The sequence below is a fragment of the Camelus bactrianus genome, chromosome 36 (assembly GCF_048773025.1).
Source record: "Camelus bactrianus isolate YW-2024 breed Bactrian camel chromosome 36, ASM4877302v1, whole genome shotgun sequence".
Lineage (NCBI taxonomy): Eukaryota > Metazoa > Chordata > Mammalia > Artiodactyla > Camelidae > Camelus > Camelus bactrianus.
This window is the reverse complement of record NC_133574.1, coordinates 10106216-10128206: the sequence shown is the minus strand read 5'-3', so window position 1 is coordinate 10128206 and position 21991 is coordinate 10106216.

Here is a 21991-nt window from a genome sequence, read left to right as displayed (position 1 = left end):
AAGAGCACATTGTCAGTGCGCTTGTCCTTTCTACTTCCATAAGAATGTTCCAATCTTACCAGTTCTTCCCAGAGCTTCTCTGTCCACAGAAAAACCAGTGGAAACATATCTATGCATGTCATGCAACAGGGACTGCTGCCATTATTCCTCAACCCGCTTAGGTGTCCTCGGCGCTGTGCATTGTCAAGACAATCCAAAATGTAGCATCTGCATTTGGGAGATAATGGTGAAGTAAATGCTTCATCTTCTTCCGCTGTGGACCTAGACAAATGCTCTTTCTACTCTCATCCTTGTGGCTTGGGACCACGAAATGAAACCCAGCTGTCCCGCATCCTCTGCCTGAAACCAAACAATAATCCCAGTCCAGGCTAGGACTTCAGCTGATCCAAACGCTTTGGAAACTGATTTCAACCCAAGGCCCCCTGGATTCCGCAGACCTGATGCATGATTTCTCTGATTGAGTCTCCACGTGCTCTGTTGGCAAAATGCCAAATTGGTCCCTGGGCCTTCAGATGCAGTGCATGTTGCCATGAGACATTTCGATAAAGTCAACTTTGCACACCGGATTTTTTGCTTTCTCATTTGGGTTCAAGGTCAGTTTTCTCTCTCGGTAGGGCCAACCAGAATGCACAACACACTCCAGATCCCTGAGACAAAGCGTGTTACATCATCCATAGTCCTATACCTAATTTTACGCAGCCACTGCTAGCTCAAATACGGCTGCACGTTTCTTGGCCACAGAATCAATTGTGGGGACAAATTGTGCTGATTTATTTCAGTCCTGTCAGCTTAGCATGTGCTGTGCACTCTTCTAACACTCAGCATATCGCATTTAATACCATATGTCCGGTCCGCTTAATAGTGTACGAGCAATTGAAACAGAGTTTCACCTTTGCTGCTCCATTACCAGAGTTCAGGTACTGCACTGATTTCCATTCTCTAATTTGCTTCTCCTCCATCCACGTTTTCTGAGGCATCATACTGTCTTTGCATGTAAGGGAGCACTCTTCGGCAATTCTCCTTATCCAAGGGCTTGCAGAGTGGATGTTTAAATTTCTGTGTAATGGGTGCGAGTTAGCGTACGATGCACTGGTACACTGCCACCTGGGCATCAATAAATCAACACTTTCCTTATATAACTCACTGAAATGGGATTCCTGTTTATCTCTTTTTTCTATACAGTCATGTTTTTAGTGTTTGTCCGGAGACTCCATTTTTGTCATTGTGTTGATACCTTAGTTGCAGCCTTCCAAAGTTTAATAAAACTGATTTACATATTTTGAGATTTATATGAAAATGAAGTTAGTTTTTGAAACATACTTAATCTACTTATATCCACACTTGTCAAATTCAGGTACCATTTTCTCAGCTCTAAGGAAAATCTAGACAGGTAAAATGTAAAATACCACTCGAAAATGATGAAGAGGACAGGTAAACTCTTTACTTTTGATGACTCCAACACCAAAAGGAACCGTGAAATAATTATTCTAAGCATGAAATTACCCCCACACTTGGTTTCCCTTGTGCATGTGGTGCCCTTTCAACCTAATGACACATACTGGACAATGTTGTCATTTCAAGCAGTAACATTTCTCTCCAGGAAAACACAAGGGATCTGAAACTAGATATTAAAATGTAGGCTTGGTTCAAAAAGAACTAGGGGCATTAGAGTAATGAGAAACCTGCTGCAGCTTTGCTAATCTATTGAGAACCAGGTGCTCTTCTATCAACCATGAGAACTATTAAACGTCCGATCATGTTGGGTAAAGCAGTTTAACACAACCAAGTCTGCACCCACATGACATAGAGCACCCGGGCTTGAATGAAGGTAAAATACTGTCCACATAAAAAAAATGTCCTTACGTATCTATGGCGACTTTTACTGTTCACTTCACTAACTGACTTAGAATTGTTACCTAAAATGTGCAGAAAACTGTAGGCCTAATTCATATTCAATTCAGTCAAAGAATCCCCTCACTTACCACACTCCTTTCACACCAAAGAAGACTTAACATCTAAATATGCTGAATCTAGAGGAAAGTAATCATTTCTTTGTTTGAGATATTCATTTAATTTCTATCTATTATAGTCGAGAGTATTTGACCTTTGAGGATTTCAGTGTTGTGCACAGAGTGTGAAGTTGTAGGAAAACTGGTTCTAGGAGGGGTTTGCTCTTCTCCTATTGGCTTCATTGCAGCTCAAGTTCTGATCCTCTGAAATGGATGCCTGAGTGGATAGGAGGGAAGGGCAAGTGCTTGATAGGTACTCCCAACCCCAGGTAAATGCTTACCAGGACTTCATTCCCTGAGGTCTGTGTCATATTTAAATGCCCCTTGGGATGTGTGGATTCTGACGACCTCTTCCAAGACCATGGGCAGTTTTATCAACTCTGACATCTCTTCTCTTTTAGATGTCAGGATTATTGGGCCACTTCTTGGAGCAGAATATAGAGTACCTTCTTCAAGTTCACGTTGACCCTCCACAGGTTTCTGCTAGTATCAGCCAGGCTCAACATGTCTCATGAATGCCTTCTGAGCCTGGTATTCTGTAAAGAATTCTCCATGCCAGTATTCTCCATTGTAGCAGAACAAGTCTCATCAATGTGCTCGCATCTCCCTTCAATCTGTGCAGCCAGCTTTTCTGAAGGCTTCTCTTCGTGTCTCCCATAAAGTCGACTTCTACATTACTGAGCAAGTCTGGAAGTTCCTCGGAGCCTCACCAGTATGCTGATGACGGGCAGATATACCAATGTCTGACTTTTCAGTTCCTAGAAACTGACCCGTGATCTAAGGTCAATGGGCAGCAACAGTATCTCGAACTTAAAGAGCTCCCCATAAAATAGACCTAAGCCAAGCTCCACGGAGGGTGTCAGCCCCTACATGACTCTGATCCACCCACAGAGCTCTGCTGAGTTACCTTGGATCCGGAAGGCACAACAAGCCTCGTGGAAAACACCAACATTCCACCTGAAATCCAACCGGTAACTTCCATCCACAAAGGTTGCATCATCTTTTCATTGTTGGGGGAGGGACTTCATCAGACGGGAGTTTCCTAGGTTAAAAGTGATTCTCTCCATTAGCATCCCATGGTCCTGTTTTTCGACCCTCTTTCCTTTAGTTCAGATCGCTATACACAATACAGAGGGAAGTGTGTGCATGTTATGTTTACTTTTTCACACGTCTTTAACCTTTCTAATAGTTAACAGTTCACAAAGACCCCACTATAGGAATCTTATGTTTGAGTAATAGCCATTCACCCAGAATACATATCTGTCTTTTGCTTTTCTGCTGAAACATCCACACTCTCAAGACATGGATCCATTTGTTTCATGGGGGCTGAAATTCCTACAAATGAAGCCCATCCCAATGTACGCATTACTGTCTTGTCTTTTTTGTTCTTAGTACAGTTTTGTAGAACTACTTGTCTTTGTTATGGGCATATGCCATTTATTCTCCATGTAGGGATGGATAGCACATTCAATCTTTCTGTTGGAAGTTGACTCAATATTTATAAAGGAAAATGAATCGATTTTATACAAAATAGGCATTTGAGTTTGGTCACGATATGCCCTTATGAATGAACATTTTTCAATCTTTTTGCTCGCATCTGTTTTCTGAATACATGTTTGTTGAGGACATGCAAGGAGCAATACTGGGTCGGTGCGTGCTGAATGATACTTGACACCCCTTTTAATATTTTCTTTTGAATTATCATGGTTCCTTTGCATATATGTCAGCCAACAGTACTCTTTGGTTTTTGTTTGATATTTTGATTGTTTGCTTGTGGTTTGTTTTGCAAACACATTTTTCCATGCATCACTCCATTTGCATTAAACAGAGAGACATATAAGATGATTCAGTTAGTATAGTGCTGATAATATATGTTTTCCTGCTTCCCTCTCCCAACTTTAGGGATTTGTTGCCCTCCTTGCATTCTACTTGTTTACTCTCTACATCTCATGGCTCTTCATGCATTTCAATTGATGTTTTTCGTATTTCCATTTCATGTTGCTACTTTTCTGTTCAGGGTATAATTCTCAATCTTTGTTTAAGGATCAGTTTTGAACTGTTGAATTCTATTCAGATTTGCCAGTCTGTGAAATTGTCTAGATGTGCCGTTATCAGATATGGCGTTCTTGTGGCATACGGTACTCTAGCCTGCAGCTTTTTCTCATTCAGCTTTTGGTGTATGTTTTGTCACTCCTTCCTGTCCTGCAATATTTGTGTCGAGTTATAAGCTGAAACACTTCCGGAGTTGCTGATGTGACTACTTTTCTATTCAGGGTAGAATTCTCAATCTTTCTTTTAGGATAAGTTTTTAACTGCTGAACTATTTTACACTTTGCCGATCTGTGAAATTGCCAAGCTCTGTCGTTAATGGTAATGGCTGTCTTGTGGCACAGGCTACCTTATAATGCAGCTTTGTCTAATTCATGATTTGGTGTATGTCTTGGCACTCCTTCCTGTACTGTGATATTTCTGTCTAGGTATCAGCTGAAACACCTGTGGGGGTTCTGTTGTGACTGAGTTGTTGTCCTCTAGGTGCATCGAAAATCAAAGAGCTTATCATGATCTTTGATGATTTGAATGAAAATGTAGCTGCTTGTAAGTGTATTTGAATTCCACATTATTTGGATGCTGTTTTCTCCTGGTTTCATATAGATGATTGTTTCTTGGCTTTCAGTAAGTTTCAGTCTGCTCTTTCTCCAAATACCTATTCAGAGTTTGATTTTTATGTCTAGATTTTCCCTATGGGGCTCTTATGAATCCTAGTCTTTCATGCTTTGTCTTACCCAAGGATTCAACAGCAATATTTGCATTGGTTTACATTTCCTGTTCTATGCCATCATCTGATACAGGTATTTCCGTTCCCTTGTGTTCACGTACATTCACGAGTCGCTCTGCATTATCTAGTCTGCTTAGGACTGAATTTTGCCTTGCTATTATCTCATACATTGAGTATTCTGATTTTATTTGGCTCGTCTGAGTTATTTTCTTCCCCATTTCTGGTATTGTGCCTTTTGTGATTCTGAGACACTGTTTTACTTAGGGTTTCTCTCACCTCAATTTCAATACATGCTCTGATAATGTTTCATAATCTAGGTGTTTGAAAGCTTTATTTTGGACCTTCAATCTCTTTGAAATAGAAAATAGTCCTTCCTGTTTCTTGTACTATACGTCTTTATCCCTACTGGTCTAGTACAATCAGGTATCAAGTGTAGAATTTTAGGGCTTGGTAAAGTGAAAATTTTATTCTCTTAGGTGTTGGCAATTCTATGATATTTCTGTGAGGACAAATTTTCCTGCACATTGATTCCATGTCGTTTTCCTGTGTGTGTTCTCTTGTATATCTCTAACTGCTGGTGTTGCTTTGATGAGAGGAACGCACCAAACTCTCATCGGTTAAAACATTCTCAGATTTATTATGCTTATGTCACTTTTCTGAAAGTTCAGAGGAAACTTCCACTTGTGGAAACGGAGCATCTAAATATTTTCAGCTTTGCAGGCTGCTGTATGTCATTTTGTAGTGTTTTCTAAAGAGCACATTGACAGTGCGCTTGTCCTTTCTACTTCCATAAGAATGTTCCAAACTTACCAGTTCTTCCCAGAGCTTCTCGGTCTACAGAAAAACCAGTGGAAACATAACTATGCATGTCATGCAACAGGGCCTGCTGCCATTATTGCTCAACCCGCCTAGCTGTCCTCGGCGCTGTTCATTGTCAAGGCCATCCAAAATACAGCGTCTGCATTTGGGAGATAATGGTGAAGTAAATGCTTTAACTTCTCACGCTGTGGACCTAGACAAAAGCTCTTTGTTCTCTCATCCTTGTGGCTTGGGACGACGAAAGGAAACCCAGGTGTCCCGCATCCTCTGCCTCATACCAAACCCTAATCCCACTCCAGGCGATAACTTTAGCTGATCCAAAGGCTTTGGAAACTGATTTCAACCACAAGGCCCCCTGGATTCCTCAGACCCGATGCATGATTTCTCTGATTGAGCCTCCACGTGCTCTGTTGGCAAAATGCCAAATTGGTCCCTGGGCCTTCAGATGCAGTGCATGTGGCCATGAAGCATTTCGATAAAGTCAACTTTGCACACCGGAATGTTTGCTTTCTCATTGGGGTTCAAGGTCAATTTTCACTCTTGGTAGGGCCAACCACAATCCACAAAACACTCCAGATCCCTGTGACAAAGCGTGTGACATCATCCATAATCCTATACCTCATTTTACGCAGCCACTTCTAGCTCAAATTCGGCTGCTCGTTTCTTGGCCTCAGAATCAATTGTGGGGACAAATTGTGCTGATTTATTTCAGATCTGTCAGCTTAGCATCTGCTGTACACTGTTCTAACACTCAGCACATCGCTTTGAATCCCATATGTCCGGTCCGCTTAATAGTGTACGAGCAATGAAACAGAGTTTCACCTTTGCTGCTCCATTACCAGAGGTCAGGTACTGCACTGATTTCCATTCTCTAATTTGCTTCTCCTCCATCCACGTTTTCTGAGGCATCATACTGTCTTTGCATGTAAGGGAGCACTCTTTGGCAATTCTCCTTATCCAAGGGCTTGCAGAGTGGATGTTTAAATTTCTGTGTAATTGGGAGCGAGTTAGCGTACGATGCACTGGTACACTGCCACCTGGGCATCAATAAATCAACACTTTCCTTATATAACTCACTGAAATGGGATTCCTGTTTATCTCTTTTTTCTATACAGTCATGTTTTTAGTGTTTTTCCGGAGACTCCATTTTTGTCATTGTATTGATACCTCAGTTGCAGCCTTTCAAAAGTTTAATAAAACTGATTTACATATTTTGAGATATATATGAAAATGAAGTTAGTTTTTGAAGCATACTAAATCTACTTATAATCCACACTTGTCAAATTCAGGTACCATTTTCTCAGCTCTAAAGAAACTCTAGACAGATAAAATGTAAAATACCACTCGAAAATGATGAAGGGGACAGGTAAACTCTTTACTTTTGATGCCTCCAGCACCAACAGGAACAATGAAATAATTATTGTAAGCATGAAATTACCCCCACACTTGGTTTCTCTTGTGCATGTGGTGCCCTTTCCACCTAATGACACATACAGGACAATGTTGTCATTTCAAGCAGTAACATTTCTCTCCAGGAATACACAAGGAATCTGAAACAAGATATTAATATGTAGGCTTGGTTCAAAAAGGTACTAGGGGCATTAGAGTAATGAGAAACCTGCTGCAGCTTTGCTATTCTATTGAGAACCAGGTGCTATTCTATCAACCATGAGAATGCTTAAACGTCCGATCATGTTGGGTAAAGCAGTTTAACACAACCAAGTCTGCACCCACATGACATACAGCACCCGGGCTTGAATGAAGGTAAAATACTGTCCACATAAAAAAAAATATCCTTACATATCTATGGCGACTTTTAATGTTCACTTCACTAACTGACTTAGAATTGTTACCTATACTGTGTAGAAAACTGTAGGCCTAATTCATATTCAAGTTCAGTCAAAGAATCCCCTCACTTACCACACTCCTTTCACCCCAAAGAAGACGTAACACCTGAATTTGCTGAATCTAGGGGAACGTCATCATTTCTTTGTGTGAGATATTCATTTAATTTCTATCTATTATAGTCGAGAGTATTTGACCTTTGAGGATTTCAGTGTTGTGCACAGAGTGTGAAGTTGTAGGAAAACTGGTTCTAGGAGGGGCTTGCTCTTCTCCTATTGGCTTCATTGCAGCTCAAGTTCTGATCCTCTGAAATGGATGCCTGAGTGGATAGGAGGGAAGGGCAAGTGCTTGATAGGTACTCCCAACACCGGGTAAATGCTTACCAGGACTTCATTCTCTGAAGTCTGTGTCATATTTAAATGCCCCTTGGGATGTGTGGATTCTGACGACCTCTTCCAAGACCATGGGCAGTTTTATCAACTCTGACATCTCTTCTCTTTTAGATGTCAGGATTATTGGGCCACTTCTTGGAGCAGAATATAGAGTACCTTCTTCAAGTTCACGTTGACCCTCCACAGGTTTCTGCTAGTATCAGCCAGGCTCAACATGTCTCATGAATGCCTTCTGAGCCTGGTATTCTGTAAAGAATTCTCCATGCCAGTATTCTCCATTGTAGCAGAACAAGTCTCATCAATGTGCTCGCATCTCCCTTCAATCTGTGCAGCCAGCTTTTCTGAAGGCTTCTCTTCGTGTCTCCCATAAAGTCGACTTCTACATTACTGAGCAAGTCTGGAAGTTCCTCGGAGCCTCACCAGTATGCTGATGACGGGCAGATATACCAATGTCTGACTTTTCAGTTCCTAGAAACTGACCCGTGATCTAAGGTCAATGGGCAGCAACAGTATCTCGAACTTAAAGAGCTCCCCATAAAATAGACCTAAGCCAAGCTCCACGGAGGGTGTCAGCCCCTACATGACTCTGATCCACCCACAGAGCTCTGCTGAGTTACCTTGGATCCGGAAGGCACAACAAGCCTCGTGGAAAACACCAACATTCCACCTGAAATCCAACCGGTAACTTCCATCCACAAAGGTTGCATCATCTTTTCATTGTTGGGGGAGGGACTTCATCAGACGGGAGTTTCCTAGGTTAAAAGTGATTCTCTCCATTAGCATCCCATGGTCCTGTTTTTCGACCCTCTTTCCTTTAGTTCAGATCGCTATACACAATACAGAGGGAAGTGTGTGCATGTTATGTTTACTTTTTCACACGTCTTTAACCTTTCTAATAGTTAACAGTTCACAAAGACCCCACTATAGGAATCTTATGTTTGAGTAATAGCCATTCACCCAGAATACATATCTGTCTTTTGCTTTTCTGCTGAAACATCCACACTCTCAAGACATGGATCCATTTGTTTCATGGGGGCTGAAATTCCTACAAATGAAGCCCATCCCAATGTACGCATTACTGTCTTGTCTTTTTTGTTCTTAGTACAGTTTTGTAGAACTACTTGTCTTTGTTATGGGCATATGCCATTTATTCTCCATGTAGGGATGGATAGCACATTCAATCTTTCTGTTGGAAGTTGACTCAATATTTATAAAGGAAAATGAATCGATTTTATACAAAATAGGCATTTGAGTTTGGTCACGATATGCTCTTATGAATGAACATTTTTCAATCTTTTTGCTCGCATCTGTTTTCTGAATACATGTTTGTTGAGGACATGCAAGGAGCAATACTGGGTCGGTGCGTGCTGAATGATACTTGACACCCCTTTTAATATTTTCTTTTGAATTATCATGGTTCCTTTGCATATATGTCAGCCAACAGTACTCTTTGGTTTTTGTTTGATATTTTGATTGTTTGCTTGTGGTTTGTTTTGCAAACACATTTTTCCATGCATCACTCCATTTGCATTAAACAGAGAGACATATAAGATGATTCAGTTAGTATAGTGCTGATAATATATGTTTTCCTGCTTCCCTCTCCCAACTTTAGGGATTTGTTGCCCTCCTTGCATTCTACTTGTTTACTCTCTACATCTCATGGCTCTTCATGCATTTCAATTGATGTTTTTCGTATTTCCATTTCATGTTGCTACTTTTCTGTTCAGGGTATAATTCTCAATCTTTGTTTAAGGATAAGTTTTGAACTGTTGAATTCTATTCAGATTTGCCAGTCTGTGAAATTGTCTAGATGTGCCGTTATCAGATATGGCGTTCTTGTGGCATACGGTACTCTAGCCTGCAGCTTTTTCTCATTCAGCTTTTGGTGTATGTTTTGTCACTCCTTCCTGTCCTGCAATATTTGTGTCGAGTTATAAGCTGAAACACTTCCGGAGTTGCTGATGTGACTACTTTTCTATTCAGGGTAGAATTCTCAATCTTTCTTTTAGGATAAGTTTTTAACTGCTGAACTATTTTACACTTTGCCGATCTGTGAAATTGCCAAGCTCTGTCGTTAATGGTAATGGCTGTCTTGTGGCACAGGCTACCTTATAATGCAGCTTTGTCTAATTCATGATTTGGTGTATGTCTTGGCACTCCTTCCTGTACTGTGATATTTCTGTCTAGGTATCAGCTGAAACACCTGTGGGGGTTCTGTTGTGACTGAGTTGTTGTCCTCTAGGTGCATCGAAAATCAAAGAGCTTATCATGATCTTTGATGATTTGAATGAAAATGTAGCTGCTTGTAAGTGTATTTGAATTCCACATTATTTGGATGCTGTTTTCTCCTGGTTTCATATAGATGATTGTTTCTTGGCTTTCAGTAAGTTTCAGTCTGCTCTTTCTCCAAATACCTATTCAGAGTTTGATTTTTATGTCTAGATTTTCCCTATGGGGCTCTTATGAATCCTAGTCTTTCATGCTTTGTCTTACCCAAGGATTCAACAGCAATATTTGCATTGGTTTACATTTCCTGTTCTATGCCATCATCTGATACAGGTATTTCCGTTCCCTTGTGTTCACGTACATTCACGAGTCGTTCTGCATTATCTAGTCAGCTTAGCACTGTATTTTGCCCTGCTATTATCTCATACATTGATTATTCTGATTTTATTTGGCTCGTCTGAGTTATTATCTTCCCCATTTCTGGTATTGTGCCTTTTGTGATTCTGAGAAACTGTTTTACTTAGGGTTTCTCTCACCTCAATTTCAATACATGCTCTGATAATGTTTCATAATCTAGGTGTTTGAAAGCTTTATTTTGGACCTTCAATCTCTTTGAAACAGAAAATGGTCCTTCCTGTTTCTTGTACTATACGTCTTTATCCCTACTGGTCTAGTACAATCAGGTATCAAGTGTAGAATTGTAGGGCTTGGTAAATTGAAAATTTTATTCTCTTAGGTGTTGGCAATTCTATGATATTTCTGTGAGGACAAATTTTCCTGCACATTGATTCCATGTCGTTTTCCTGTGTGTGTTCTCTTGTATAACTCTAACTGCTGGTGTTGCTTTGATGAGAGGAACGCACCAAACTCTCATCGGTTAAAACATTCTCAGATTTATTACGCTTATGTCACTTTTCTGAAAGTTCAGAGGAAACTTCCACTTGTGGAAACGGAGCATCTAAATATTTTCAGCTTTGCAGGCTGCTGTATGTCATTTTGTAGTGTTTTCTAAAGAGCACATTGACAGTGCGCTTGTCCTTTCTACTTCCATAAGAATGTTCCAAACTTACCAGTTCTTCCCAGAGCTTCTCGGTCTACACAAAAACCAGTGGAAACATATCTATGCATGTCATGCAACAGGGCCTGCTGCCATTATTGCTCAACCCGCCTAGGTGTCCTCTGCGCTGTTCATTGTCAAGGCCATCCAAAATACAGCATCTGCATTTGGGAGATAATGGTGAAGTAAATGCTTCAACTTCTCACGCTGTGGACCTAGACAAAAGCTCTTTGTTCTCTCATCCTTGTGGCTTGGGACGACGAAAGGAAACCCAGGTTTCCCGCATCCTCTGCCTCATACCAAACCCTAATCCCACTCCAGGCTATGACTTTAGCTGATCCAAAGGCTTTGGAAACTGATTTCAACCACAAGGCCCCCTGGATTCCTCAGACCCGATGCATGATTTCTCTGATTGAGCCTCCACGTGCTCTGTTGGCAAAATGCCAAATTGGTCCCTGGGCCTTCAGATGCAGTGCATGTGGCCATGAGACATTTCGATAAAGTCAACTTTGCACACCGGAATGTTTGCTTTCTCATTGGGGTTCAAGGTCACTTTTCTCTCTTGGTAGGGCCAACCACAATCCACAAAACACTCCAGATCCCTGAGACAAAGCGTGTGACATCATCCATAATCCCATACCTCATTTTACGCAGCCACTGCTAGCTCAAATTCGGCTGCTCATTTCTTGGCCTCAGAATCAATTGTGGGGACAAATTGTGCTGATTTATTTCAGTTCTCTCAGCTTAGCATCTGCTGTACACTCTTCTAACACTCAGCACATCGCTTTGAATCCCATATGTCCGGTCCGCTTAATAGTGTGCGAGCAATTGAAACAGTTTCACCTTTGCTGCTCCATTACCAGAGGTGAGGTACTGCACTGATTTCCATTCTCTAATTTGCTTCACCTCCATCCACGTTTTCTGAGGCATCATACTGTCTTTGCATGTAAGGGAGCACTCTTCGGCAATTCTCCTTATCCAAGGGCTTGCAGAGTGGATGTTTAAATTTCTGTGTAATGGGAGCGAGTAAGCGTACGATGCACTGGTACACTGCCACCTGGGCATCAATAAATCAACACTTTCCTTATATAACTCACCGAAATGGGATTCCTGTTTATCTCTTTTTTCTATACAGTCATGTTTTTAGTGTTTGTCCGGAGACTCCATTTTTGTCATTGTGTTGATACCTCAGTTGCAGCCTTTCAAAATTTTAATACTACTGATATACATATTTTGAGATTTATATGAAAATGAAGTTGGTTTTTGAAACATACTAAATCTACTTACAATCCACACTTGTCAAATTCTGGTACCATTTTGTCAGCTCTAAGGAAAATCTAGACAGATAAAGTGTAAAATACCACTCGAAAATGATGAAGGGGACAGGTAAACTCTTTACTTTTGATGCCTCCAACACCAACAGGAACCATGAAATAATTATTGTAAGCATGAAATTACCCCCACACTTGGTTTCCCTTGTGCATGTGGTGCCCTTTCCACCCAATGACACATACTGGCCAATGTTGTCATTTCAAGCAGTAACATTTCTCTCCAGGAAAACACAAGGAATCTGAAACAAGATATTAATATGTAGGCTTGGTTCAAAAAGGAACTAGGGGCATTATACTAATGAGAAACCTGCTGCAGCTTTGCTAATCTATTGAGAACCAGGTTCTCTTCTATCAACCATGAGAACGCTTAAACGTACGATCATGTTGGGTAAAGCATTTTAACACAACCAAGTCTGCACCCACATGACATACAGCACCCGGGCTTGAATGAAGGTAAAATACTGTCCACATAAAAAAAAGTCCCTACATATCTATGGCGACTTTTACTGTTCACTTCACTAACTGATTTATAATATTTACCTATAGTGTCTAGGAAATATGTGGTCTAATACATATTCAAGTTCCGTCAAAGAATCCCCTCACTTACCACACTCCCTTCACCCCAAAGAAGACGTAACCCCAAAATTGCTGAAACAACGGGAACGTCTTCATTTTTTTTGTGTGAGCAAGTTATTTAAATTCTATCTATGATAGTCGTGAGTGTTTGACCATTGAGGAATTCAGTGTTGTGCACAGAGTGTGAAGTTCTAGGAATACTTGTTCTAGGAGGGGCTTGCTCTTCTCCTATTGGCTTCATTGCAGCTCAAGTGCTGATCTCTGGAATGGATGACTGAGTGGAAAGGAGGAAAGGGCAAGTGCTTGATAGGTATGACTATAGCCGGGTAAAACTTACCAGGAATTCATTCTCTGCGGTCTGTTTGATTTTTAAATGCCCCTTGGGACGTGTGGATTCTCACGGCCTCTTTCAAATACATGAGATTTTTATCAACTCTGCCATCTCTTCTCTTTTAGGCGTCAGGAATATTGGACCACTCCTTGGGGCAGAGCATTGAGTACCTTCTTCAAGTTCACGTTGACCCTCCACAGCTTTCTGCTAGTATCAGCCAAGCTCAACATGTCTCATAAATGTATTTGGCGCGTGGTGTTCTGGAAAGAATTCTCCATGCCATTATTCTCCATTGTAGCACAACAACTCTCAGCAATGTGTTCGCATCTTTTCTCAATCTGTGCAGCCAGGTTTTCTGCATGCTTCTCTTCGTGTCTCCCAAAAAGTCGACTTCTACACTACTGGGCAAGTCTGAAAGTACCTCGGAGCCTCACCAGTATGCTGATGATGGGCAGATCTTCCACTGTCTGACTTTTCAGTTTCTAAAACTGACTCGTGATCTCAGGTGATTGGGCAGCAGCAGTATCACAAACATAAACAGCGCCCCATATAATAGACCTAAGCCAAGCTCCACACAGGGTGTCAGCCCCTACATGTCTCTGATCCACCCACAGAACTCTGCCGAGTTACCTTGGATCCGGAAGCCACAACAAGCCTTGTGGGACACACCAACTTTCCACCAGGAATCCAACTGGTAATTGCCATTCACAAAGGTTGCAGCATCTTTTCAGTGTTGGGGTAGGGACTGCATCAGACGAGAGATTCCTAAGTTAAAAGTAATTCTCTGCATTAGCATCCCATGGCTCTGTATTTCCGACCATGTTTCCTTTAGTTCAGATCTCAATACACGTTAAAAAAAGGGGGAAGTGTGTGCATTTTAAGTTTATATTTCCACACGACTTTAACCTGTCTAACAGTTACACATTCACAAAGACCAACCAAAGGAATCTTATATTTGTGTAAAAGCCATTCACTCAAAATACATATCCGTCTGTTGCTTTTCTGCTGAAACACCCACAGTCACAAGACATGGATCCATTTGTTTCATGGGGGCTGAAATTCCTAGAAATGAAGCCCATTCTAGTGTACGCATTACGGTCTGTCTCTTTTGCTCTTAGTACTGTTTTGTAGAACTACTTGTCTTTGTTGTGGGCATATGCCATTTATTCTCCATGTAGGGAAGGATAGCACATTCATTCTTTCTGTTGGAAGTTGACTCAATATTTATAAAGGAAACTGAATCGATTTTATAAAAAATAGGCATTTGAGTTTGGTCACGATATACTCATAAGAATGAACATTTTTCAATATTTTCGCTTTCATCTTTTTTCTGAATACATGTGTGTTGAGGACATGCAAGGAGCAATAATGGATTGGTGTGTGCTGAATGATACTTGACACCCCTTTGAGTATTTTCTTTTGAATTATCACGGTTCCCTTGCATATAAGTCAGCCAACAGTACTCTTTGGTTTTTGTTTGATATTTTGATTGTTTGCTTGTGGTTTGTTTTGCAAGCACATTATTCCATGCATCACTCCATTTGCATTAAACAGAGAGACATATAAGATGATTCAGTTAGTATAGTGCTGATAATCTCCTATGTTTTCCTGCTTCCCTCTCCCAAATTTAGGGATTTGTTTCCCTCCTTGCATTCTACTAGTTTCTCCCTACATCTCATGGCTATTCATACATTTCAATTGATGTTTTTCTTATTTCCATTTCATGTTGCTACTTTTTTCTTCAGGGTATAATTCTCAATCTTTGTTTAAGGATAAATTTTCAACTGTTGAATAGTATTCAGATTTGCCAGTCTGTGAAATTGTCTAGATGTGCCGTTATCAGATATTGCGTCCTTGTGTCATAGGCTACTCTAGACTGCAGCTTTTTCTCATTCAGGTTTTGGTTTATGTATTTGCACTCCTTCCTGTCCTGCAATATTTGTGTCAAGTTATCAGCTGAAACACTTCCGGAGTTTCTGATGTGACTACTTTTCTATTCAGGGTAGAATTCTCAATCTTTCTTTTAGGATAAGTTTTTAACTGCTGAATTATTTTACACTTTGCCGATCTGTTAATTTCCCAAGCTCTGTCGTTAATGGTAATGGCTGTTTTGTGGCATAGGCTATCGTATAATGCAGCTTTGTCTCATTCTTGATTTGGTGTATTTTTTGGCACTACATCCTGTACTGTGATATTTCTGTCTAGGTATCAGCTGAAACACCTGTGGGGGTTCTGTTTTCACTGAGTTGATGTCCTCTGGGTGCATCGAAAATCAAAGAGCTTAACATGATATTTGATGATTTGAATGAAAATATAGCTGCTTGTAGGTGTATTTGAATTCCAAATTATTTGGATGCTGTTTTCTCCTGGTTTCATAAAGATGATTATTTCTTGGCTTTCAGTAATTTTCAGTCTGCTTTTTATCCAAATACCTATTCAGAGTTTGATTTTTATATCTAGCTTTTCCATATGGGGCTCTTATGAATCCTAGTCATTCATGCTTTGTCTTACCCAAGGATTCAACAGCAATATTTGCATTGGTTTACACTTTCTGTTCTATGCCATCTTCTGATACAGGGATTTGTTTTCCCTTGTGTTCACGTACAATCACGAGTCCCTCTGCATTATCTAGTCTGCTTAGGACTGAATTTTGCCCTGCTATTATCTCATACATTGAGTATTCTGATTTTATTTGGCTCGTCTGAATGATTTCCTTCCCCCATTCTTGTATTGTGCCTTTTGTGTTTCTGAGACAAATTTTAATTAGGTTTTCTCTCACCTCGGATTTCAATACATGCTCTGATAATGTTTCATAATCTAGGTGTTTGAAAGCTTTATATTGGACCTTCAATCTCTTTGAAACAGAAAATGTTACTTCCTGTTTCTTGTACTATACGTCTTTATCCCTACTGTTCTAAAACTATCAGGTATGAAGTGTAGAATTGTAGGGCTTGGTAAAGTGAAAATTTTAGTCTCTTTGTGGTTGGCAATTCCATGATATTTCTGTGAGGACAAATTTTCCTGCACATTGATTCCATGTCGTTTTCCTGTGTGTGTGGTCTTGTACAACTCTATCTGCTGGTGTTGCCTTTGATGTGATAAACGCACCATACTCTCATCGTTTAGAACATTCTCAGATTTATTAGGCTTATGTCAATTTTCTGAAAGTTCAGAGGAAGCTTCCCCTTGTGGAAACGGAGCATCTAAATATTTTAAGCTTTGCAGGCTGTTGTATGTCATTTTGTAGTGTTTTCTAAAGAGCACATTGACAGTGCGCTTGTCCTTTCTACTTCCATAAGAATGTTCCAAACTTACCAGTTCTTCCCAGAGCTTCTCGGTCCACAGAAAAACCAGTGGAAACATATCTATGCATGTCATGCAACAGGGCCTGCTGCCATTATTGCTCAACCCGCCTAGGTGTCCTCGGCGTTGTGCATTGTCAAGGCCATCCAAAATGTAGCATCTGCATTTGGGAGATAATGGTGAAGTAAATGCTTCAACTTCTCACGCTGTGGACCTAGACAAAAGCTCTTTGTTCTCTCATCCTTGTGGCTTAGGACAATGAAAGGAAACCCAGGTGTCCCGCATCCTCTGCCTCATTACAAACCCTAATCCCAGTACAGGCTAAGACTTTAGCTGATCCAAAGGCTTTGAAAACTGATTTCAACCCCAAGGCCCCCTGGATTCCTCAGAGCAGATGCATGATATCTCTGATTGAGCCTCCACGTGCTCTGTTGGTAAAATGCCAAATTGGTCCCTGGGCCTGCAGATGCAGTGCATGTGGCCATGAAGCATTTCGATAAAGTCAACTTTGCACACCGGAGTGTTTGCTTTATCATTGGGGTTCAAGGTCAGTTTTCTCTCTTGGTAGGGCCAACCACAATGCACAACACACTCCAGATCCCTGAGACAAAGCGTGTGAGATCATCCATAGTCCTATACCTCATTTTACGCATCCACTTCTAGCTCAAATTCGGCTGCACTTTTCTTAGCCTCAGAATCAATTGTGGGGATAATTTGTGCTGATTTATTTCAGTTCTGTCAGCTTAGCATGTGCTGTGCACTCTTCTAACACTCATAACATCGCTTTGAATCCCATATGTCCGGTCCGCTAAAGAGTGTACGAGCAATTGAAACAGAGTTTCACCTTTGCTGCTCCATTACCAGAGGTCAGGTACTGCACTGATTTCCATTCTCTAATTTGCTTCACCTCTATCCACGTTTTCTGAGGCATCATACTGTCTTTGCATGTAAGGGAGCACTCTTCGGCAATTCTCCTTATCCAAGGGCTTGGAGAGTGGATGTTTAAATTTCTGTGTAATTGGGAGCAAGTTAGCATATGATGCACTGGTACACAGCCACCTGGGCGTCAATAAATCAACACATTCCTTATATAACTCACCGAAATGGGATTCCTGTTTATCTCTTTTTTCTATACATTCATGTTCTTAATGTTTGTCTGGAGACTACATTTTTGTCATTGTTTTGATACCTCAGTTGCAGCCTTTCAAAAGTTTAATAAAACTGATTTACATATTTTGAGATTTATATGAAATTGAAGTTAGTTTTTGAAACATACTAAATCTACTTACAATCCACACTTGTCAAATTCAGGTACCATTTTGTCAGCTCTGAGGAAAATCTAGACAGGTAAAATGTAAAATACCACTCGAAAATGATGAAGGGGACAGGTAACCTCTTTAATTTTGATGCCTCCAACACCAACAGGAACAATGAAATAATTATTTTAAGCATGAAATTACCCCCATACGTGGTTTCCCTTGTGCATGTGGTGCCCTTTCCACTCAAAGACCCATACTGACCAATGTTCTCATTTCAAGCACTAATATTTCTCTCCAGGAAAACACAAGGAATCTGAAATAAGATTTTAATATTTACGCTTGGTTCAAAAAGGAACTAGGGGCATTAGTGTAATGAGAATCTAGCTGCAGCTTTGCTAGTCTATTGAGAAACAGGTGCTCTAGTATCAACCATAAGAACGCTAAATCATAAGATCATGTTGGGTAAAGCAGTTTAACACAACCAAGTCTGCACCCACATGACATACAGCACCCTGGCTTGAATGAAGGGAAAATACTGTCAACAAAAAAAAAATTTCCTTACAAATCTATGGCAACTTTTACTGTTCACTTCATTAACTGACATATAATTGTTACCTATATTGTTTAGAAAACTGTAGGCCTAATTCATATTCAAGTTCAGTCAAAGAATCCCCTCACTTGCCACACTCCGTTCACCCCAAAGAAGACGTAACACCTGAATTTGCTGAATTTAGGGGAACGTCATCATTTCTTTGTCTGAGATATTCATTTAATTTCTATCTATTATAGTCGAGAGTATTTGACCATTGAGGATTTCAGTGTTGTGCACAGAGTGTGAAGTTGTAGGAAAACTGGTTCTAGGAGGGGCTTGCCCTTCTCCTATTGGCTTCATTGCAGCTCAATTTCTGATCCTCTGAAATGGATGCCTGAGAGGATAGGAGGGAAGGGCAAGTGCTTGATAGGTACTCCCAACACCGGGTAAATGTTTACCAGGTGTTCATTCCCTGTGGTCTGTGTGATTTTTAAATGCCCCTTGGGACGTGTGGATTCTCACGACCTCTTTCAAGACCATGGGCAGGTTTATCAACTCTGACATCTCTTCTCTTTTAGACGTCAGGAATATTGGTCCACTTCTTGGAGCAGAGTATAGAGTACCTTCTTCAAGTTCACGTTGGCCCTCCACAGGATTCTGCTAGTATCAGCCAGGCTCAACATGTCTCATGAATGCCTTCTGAGCCTGGTATTCTGTAAAGTATTCTCCATGCCAGTATTCTCCATTGTAGCAGAACAAATCTTATCAGTGTGTTCGCATCTCCCCTCAGTCTGTGCAGCCAGCTTTACTGCAGGCTTCCCTTCTTGTCTCCCATAAAGTCGACTTCTACATTACTGAGCAAGTCTGGAAGTTCCTCGGAGCCTCACCAGTATGCTGATGATGGGCAGTTATACCAATGTCTGACTTTTCATTTCCTAGAAACTGACCCGTGATCTAAGCTCATTGGGCAGCAACAGTATCTCGAACTTAAAGAGCTCCCCATATAATAGACCTAATACAAACTCCACGGAGTGTGTCAGCCACTACATGACTCAGATCCACCCACAGAGCTCTGCCGAGTTACCTTGGATCCAGCAGCCACAACAAGACTCGAGGAAAACACCAACATTCCACCTGGAATCCAACCGGTAACTGCCATCCACAAAGGTTGCAGCATATTTTCTGTGTTGGGGGATGGACTTGATCAGAGGAGAGTTTCCTAGGTTAAAAGTGATTCTCTCAATTAGCATCCCATAGTCTTGTTTTTCGACCCTATTTCCTTTAGTTTAGTTCTCTATACACAATACAGAGGGAAGTGTGTGCATGTTAAGTTTTTTTTCACACGTCTTTAACATTTCTACCTGTTAACAGTTCACAAAGGACCCACTATAGGAATCTTATGTTTGAGTAATAGCCATTCACCCAGAATACATATCCGTCTTTTGCTTTTCTGCTGAAAATCCCACACTCTCAAGACATGGATCCATTTGTTTCATGGGGGCTGAAATTCCTACAAATGAAGCCCATCCCACTGTACGCATTACTGTCTTGTCTTTTTTGTTCTTAGTACAGTTTTGTAGAACTACTTGTCTTTGTTATAGGCATATGCCATTTTTTCTCCATCTAGGGATGAATAGCACATTCATTCTTTCTGTTGGATGTTGACTCAATATTTATAAAGGTATATGAATCGATTTTATACAAAATAGGCATTTGAGTTTGGTCACGATATGCCCTTATGAATGAACATTTTTCAATCTTTTTGCTCGCATCTGTTTTCTGAATACATGTGTGTTGAGGACATGCAAGGAACAATACTGGGTCGGTGCGTGCTGAATGATACTTGACACCCCTTTGAGTATTTTCTTTTGAATTATCATGGTTCCTTTGCATATATGTCAGCCAACAGTACTCTTTGGTTTTTGTTTGATATTTTGATTGTTTGCTTGTGGTTTGTTTTGCAAACACATTATTTCATGCATCACTCCATTTGCATTAAACAGAGAGACATATAAGATGATTCAGTTGATATAGTGCTGATATTCTCCTATGTTTTCCTGCTTCCCTCTCCCAACTTTAGGGATTTGTTGCCCTCCTTGCATTCTACTTGTTTACTCTCTACATCTCTTGGCTCTTCATGCATTTCAATTGATGTTTTTCGGATTTCCATTTCATGTTGCTACTTTTCTCTTCAGGGTATAATTCTCTATCTTTGTTTAAGGATAAGTTTTGAACTGTTGAATTCTATTCAGATTTGCCAGTCTGTGAAATTGTCTAGATGTGCCGTTATCAGATATGGCGTTCTTGTGGCATACGGTACTCTAGCCTGCAGCTTTTTCTCATTCAGCTTTTGGTTTATGTATTGGCACTCCTTCCTGTCCTGCAATATTTGTGTCGAGTTATCAGATGAAACACTTCCGGAGTTTCTGATGTGACTACTTTTCTATTCAGGGTAGAATTCTTCATCTTTCTTTTAGGATAAGTTTTTAACTGCTGAATTATTTTACACTTTGCCGATCTGTGAATTTGCCAAGTTGTGTCGTTAATTTTAATGGCTGTCTTGTGGCACAGGCTACCATATAATGGGGCTTTGTCTCATTCATGATTTGGTCTATGTCTCGACACTCCTTCCTGTACTGCGATATTTCTGTCTAGGTATCAGCTGAATCACCTGTGGGGGTTCTGTTGTGACTGAATTGCTGTACACTACGTGCATCGAAAATCACAGTGTTGAACATGGACATTGATGATTTGAATGAAAATATAACTGCTTGTATGTCTATTGGGATTCCACATTATTTGGATGCTGTTTGCTCCTGGTTTCGTATAGGAGAATGTTTCTTGGCTTTCAGCAATTTTCAGTCTGATTTTTATCCAAATAGCTATACAGAGTTTGAATTTTATATCTAGCTTTTCTCTTTGGGGCTCTTATGATTCCTGCTCTTTCATGCTTTGTCTTACCCAAGGTTTCAAAGTCAATATTTGCATTGGTTTACACTTGCTATTCTGTGTCACCTTCTGATACAGGGATTTCTTTTCCCCTGTGTTCACGGACATCCACGAGTCTCTCTGCATTATCTAGTATGTTTTGAACTGAATTTTGCACTGCTATTACCTCATACATTGAGTATTCTGATTTTATTTGTCTCGCCTAAATTATTCTCTTCCCCATTTCTTTTATTGTGCTTTTTGTGATTCTGAGACACAGTTTTGCTTCAGTGTTTCTCTCACCTCGGTTTTCAATACATGATCTGATAATATTTCATAATCTAGGTGTTTCAAAACATTTTTTTGGACCTTCAAAATCTTTGAAACAGAAAATGTTTCTTCCTGTTTCTTGTACTTTACGTCTTTATCCCTACTGTTCCAGTACTATCAGGTATCTAGTTTAGAATTGTAGGGCTTGGTAAAGTGAAAATTTTAGTCTCTTAGGTGTTGGCAATTCCATGATATTTCTGTGAGGACAAATTTTCCTGCACATTGATTCCATGTCGTTTTTCTGTGTGTGTTGTCTTGTATAACTCTAAATGCTGGT